This window comes from Fukomys damarensis, unplaced genomic scaffold, assembly GCF_012274545.1.
Source record: "Fukomys damarensis isolate Sample0158 unplaced genomic scaffold, DMR_v1.0_HiC HiC_scaffold_27, whole genome shotgun sequence".
NCBI lineage: Eukaryota > Metazoa > Chordata > Mammalia > Rodentia > Bathyergidae > Fukomys > Fukomys damarensis.
The window spans coordinates 47,025,974-47,031,685 of NW_022900939.1; the positions used below are offsets into that span (position 1 = coordinate 47,025,974).

Below are 5,712 nucleotides of genomic sequence, written 5' to 3' on the forward strand. Positions count from 1 at the left end.
AGCCTGCATCTATTCCTATGCATCACAGTTATATAAGGTAGTGGAACTGCATGGAACAGACTATAGATTAAAATGGATCTGTGTATAATCCATGATACCAATATTTTTAAATATAAGGAAAATAATCCAATGAAGGTACATTGTCTTTCTATGCTTTCCATATAAACTTCCTTTAAACCCAAAACAAAATTTTGTGTATTTGTTGCCTTTAACAATGGTCTAGATGTTACAAGATATCAAATCTACTCACCCAATTAGGAAAGTTGGAAGCTCTGTGGTTCTAAGAAAGAAAGGAAGGAAAATGAAAATATTAGAAGTCTTATTTTAATTCTAACATTACATATTTAATGTGTAATCTTTGCCTCTACTCATCAGAAATACAGAAAGCAGGGCCAGGGATTTAGCTCAATGGTGCTGCGCCTGCCTAGCAAGCATAGGGTCCTGAGCTCAATCCCCAGTACCAAAAAAAGAAAAGAAAAGAGAAATACAGAGGTAGAACAGCAATTTAAATAACTTAGAGTAAGCCGATAGGACAGAATATTAGGATCACTTATAGAAGGAGTTTGAACTATATTTAATATGTACTCTGACATATACTTTGTATATGTCACAGGAAAAACATCATGATAATGATAAAAGCAAAATCAGAATATATAAACTATACACACAAAAAATATGGTGTATAGCAAAAAATTTATTTTAAATACTATACATACATACATATAAGAAAGGTAAAAGATAAATACGCCAAAATGTTAACTGATAATATCTAAATTATAACATTACAAATGACATGTATTTGCTATCTATATTTTCTGAAATGTCCTACTTTTATAACAAAAAAAATTAAATTATTAGTTATTTTAAGTTTAAGGGAGAAAATGAACAATTTAAATGATTAATATATTTTCTCTACAGACAAAAGAAAAATTACTTTTAATTACTTCTTTCTTTGAAAAAGAATAAAAAATTTAAATATTTAATAACTAATCTTTCACATGAGTTATTCTTAATAGTTGAATAATAACTTTGTTCTTTCAGGTCTTCAATAAAAGGGATGAAGTTGATACCAAGAGGGCAAAACCTAAGCAAATAAGGCATTAAATTCCCACTGCAGTATTTTCTAACATTTCTAAAATTTCGCAGGACCCAATCAAATGGCTTTACCCCATCTCTAAATGCAAAGCCTACAATACTTACGAAGTGCATGTGCTGCGTGCAGATGTGTGTTATTACCTATACTGCATTTATTCATGAATCCTTTATTAAATATTTAAAATTATTTTCAAAAGCTTGTGTTATGATTTAGACCTAAAATGTCCCCTAAAAGCCTCTTCAGAGAGAGGGCTTTTGAAACATGACTGCATCATGAGGTGCTACACTAACCACTGACCCACTGAGGAGTGTGTGTGCTATTAGGAGGTGGGGCCTGAGTGGATGGGTGGGTGGGTCACTGGAAGCATGACCTGGAATGATTCCTGTCCTTGGTTCTGTACTTTTCTCTCTGCATCCTGGCTGCCATGCATTAAGCAGCTTCCTTGCTGCGTGCCCTTCTGCATGATGTATCTCCCTCGAGGGCAGCCAACCGTGCACTAAAACCTCTAAAACCATGAACCAAAATAAACTTGTTATGCTGTAAGTCAGAATGCTTCCCAAGTTTCACGTGTTTAGAGGTAGGGCTTTGAGGGACATGACCAGGTTGAGGGGTGTTTCGCTCATGCGTGGGCTTAGTCAATGATGAGTCCATGGATAAACGTGTTGTTAGGAGGTGGGTCCTGGTTAGAAGAGGTGTGTAACTGGGGCCTGTCTTTGGAGCATACCCCTCCCCACTGATGCCATGAGACAAGCAGCTTTAAGTAGCTCTCTTCTGCCAAGCGCTTCTGTAATGCCATCACTGCCTTGGAGCCAGCTGACCATGAACTGAACACCCAAAACTGTGAGCCAGGATAAATCTCTCCTCCTTTAATTGTGAGTGTCAGGTATTTTGTCCCAGTGACAGGAATACTAACACTGAAAATTGGCACTAAAGAAGTGGGTTCGTTGGTTTGATTATACCTGACCATGTGGTTTAGAAGCTTTTGGAACTTGTTTATGGGAGGAATTTGGAAAGATTTGAAAATGCATATTAGAGAAGCCTTAGAATATTGATTATAAGTAGAGCCTGATGCATGATTCTGGTCAGAATTCAGAAGACCAGCATGTTGACAGTAGTGCAGACACAAGGACCAGGCTCGGGAAGTTTCAGCTAGAAACTTCACTGGCAAATGTGTGTATTACACTGTGGCAGAAAAATCTGTCTTCAGTTTGCCCACACCCTGAGACTGCAGGAGACTGACAACAGCAATGGACCAATAGATCTAGTGGGTGAAACCTCAAGACAGTCCAACATTCAGGCTGTGGCATGGACGGTGCTAGCTGCATTTAGTGAGATGTACAGTGAGAATTAGACACAAAAGGCAGAGCAGAAAATTTTGAAAATATTAAATTTGGACTCAGAAGGAACCATATGTAAACTGGTATCAAAGGACTTGTGGCTTCTGAAGAGCTCAGTACCATTAAAAAGGGAACAACTATTTGGCACAGGATCAAAAAAAAGATGCCTTGAGGACATCTCTGGAATCCAAAAATCCCATCCATCACAGGCTAAAGAGTGTAAAAGGGTAAAGGCACTCAAAAGAGTTTGTTTTGAGAAGACAGTCCAGTGTTTCCTGCTAATTCAGGGATACCTAGTTAATGGACTGCTACAGTAAGGTTTCACGGTAACTGGGTTACTGTGAAAGCTAGTGGCAGACCTTGGTATCATGTGAATGCTACTGGTTTTTCAGGCATGCAAAGTGAAGTTATGGGGTCACAGAAGCTTCCATCCAAATTTTTAAAGAAGGCCTTGGAGGCCAGGCAATGTGCCCCTGAGACAGTACAGGTATCCCTCATTTAATAACCCCTTTTAATGACTGTTCTGACTTATGACTGAGGTGCACTGTTCAGACTTAAATCCTCTACTCAAACTTACAACCCATGCTTCTTTTTTGTACAGTTTTATACATCTCACTTATAGAACCTCAATGTCTTTTTACAGTACATCTTATTATATACTACAGTAATTTTTGCTGATTGAACTATGCAGTACAGTACTGTAGTGTTATGTTCTGTAATACAGTACAGTCCTGAATGCAAGAGATATATCAATAAAAGCAAAGTCATTAAGTTGGAGTTCCTTTTGGCCATTCCTTTGTTCTGAATATTGTACTCTACATACTACATAAAATTCTTCATTTAGCAACCACTTCATGTAATAATTTAGTCAAAGGAATGGAGCTCAGTCATTAAAGGAGAAACGTCTGTAACTCACGAGGCCATGAGAGTGAAGTCCAACGTTCAGTGGAGACCCTGGCAAGCTGGAGATGCCAAGAACAGAGAGCATCTGCCAAGGGAAGCTGCAGACGGTGTGCAGAATCAGCCCAGCAGAGAGGTCATGTGGCCTGCAACTGGAAAAGCCACAGAGGCCAAGACTGCACAAGCTCGTCAGAGGTCCCAGGTGCTGGACATGGAAGTACAGGATTTCATGTTTGTCTTGATAGTTTTTGGACTTGCTTTGGTTCAATTTCCTTCTGTTGCCCTATTTCTCCCTTTGGAATGGGAGTGTTTACCTTGTGTCATTGAATGTTAGATATATTTGACTTCCCTTTTGATTTTTATAGTGCCTCACAGCTAAGAGCTTGCCTTGTGTCTCAGAGGAGATTGTGGACTTTGACTTTTCAGCACTGCTGAAACTTGTAGATTTGGGTGACTCCAGATACTTTTATATAATGAGATGGATGTGAGCCTTTTGGGATCCAGGTACAAAATGTTATGGTTTCTATCTAGAATGTTTCCCCTAAGTCTTTTGTGTTTAAAGGTGTGTATTTTAGGATATGAATGGAACATGCTGGCACTATACTAAACAGGGGATTGAGCCATTGATACATTTAGGGCTAAAGATGCTGTTAGGAGATGTAGCCTAGATGGAAGAGGTGTGTAACTATGGGCTTACCTTTACAGGGTGTTACAGCTATGTCTGGATATCCCCAAAGCCTCACACTCTCATGGGTGGGGATTTTCAGAGGTGACTGGATTTAGAGTGTGTGACACTAGGATTGTTTCATGCTGCAATGCTAGGATCAAGGACACTAGGATTAAAGGTGTGAGTGCTACCCACCCTAAGTAGCTGGATAAGATATAAGGAATAGAAAAGAGCTATGGTGGTACCTTGCTTGCTTTGCTACCTTCTACACACCATGAAAAGTGCCTCTTCTGCTATGCCTGTCTGCCATGCCACCCTGCCTTGGAGCCAACTGATTATGGACCAAAACATCTGCAAAATATGAGCTAAATAAATATTTCCACCTATAACTCTGTCAGGTATTTTGTCCCAGAAACAAGAAAAGTGATGAAGACAAGAGGTGTATCTCCCTCCCTGACTCATCACTATGTCTCTGCTTCCTGGCTACTGTGAGGTGAGGAGTTTTCCTCTGCCATACATACGTCTCCACTCTGCCAATTCTGCTTTGACACCAACTGGCCACAGACTGAATCCCCCAAAAACCAAGCTAAATTGAATCTCCCCTCCTTTAGCTTGTGGATGTCAGGAATTTTGTCCCAGTGACAGGAAAATTCACTAGTATAAAACCTCTCCTCTGTTAATTTGAAGGTATGGGGTATTTTGTCCTGGCAACAGGAAAGTGAACATGCCTTTATATATTATTCACAAAAGAATATTTAAAATCAAGAAAAATAATTTTGTGTAATACAGTAGCTTGTTTAAAAATTTAAAATATTATTTGAGTTGTACCATGAAAAGAAGATATACTGATGCAGTAACTGTCAGCTAGGGATCTTGATTTATAAGAGTAAGAAGGTGAACAAGAAAGAAAACATGGATGCAAAAAAATTAAAGGAAAATATACCCTTTGTAAATACTGGAACTTTGCAAATTTTTGTCTTCATATTTTCTCAGACATATATTTCACGTGGTGCATTGAAAGCAAAGATTCTTTTTTTTTTTTCTGGTACTGGATGAAAACAGAGATATAAATTACAAAAGTTGTTCCTTCCATACAGAGATAAAAACATACATTAGTTACTTATGATAATGGGCTTCACCACGTGGCTTCTTTGGCCAGGATATTAGCAAATGTGATTATATAGCATATACAGTCAAACTTTAGTTTTTAATTCACTCCAGAAACATGCTTGTAAGCCAAAGCACTTGTATATCAAAGCCAATTTCCTCATAAGAAACAATGGAAACTCAGATGACTCCTTTCACAACCCAAAAATATTCATATAAAATTATTACAATACTGTAAAATATAATGCAGAATAATAAAAAATACAAAATATAATGAAAAATAAACAAATTAACCTGTGCTTACCTTTGAAAACCTTCATAGCTGGTATGAAGATGAGAGAGAAGAAGGTTACTATATAGAAGACTTTCTCTATCATTAGCAGAATCACTGCTATTTATTGGCTCAGTGGAATCCTTTGTTTTCATGCAACTTTAACAAGGAGCTTTTCCAATAACACTTTTGCTTCCTTTTCATAATTTCATGGAAATGTGACATTGCACTGTCAGTAAACAGATTCATCGCCCACATCGCAACAGCTGTATACAGATGCTGCTTTTCTACAAAATTTTGCACTGTTTTCCACATTTTACACATATCCCCAATC

General features: G+C 37.9%; 1 long non-coding RNA gene across 1 annotated transcript; it reads right to left on the reverse strand.

Annotated features, from left to right (window-relative positions):
* Positions 1 to 249: 249 nt before the first annotated feature.
* LOC104857812 lies at positions 250 to 5,493 on the reverse strand. Its single transcript, XR_778995.1, has 3 exons — positions 5,412 to 5,493; positions 4,944 to 5,048; positions 250 to 280 (listed from the first exon to the last, which is right to left on the reverse strand). It is a non-coding gene; the product is annotated as an uncharacterized LOC104857812 (long non-coding RNA).
* Between the last annotated feature and the right edge of the window lie 219 nt (positions 5,494 to 5,712).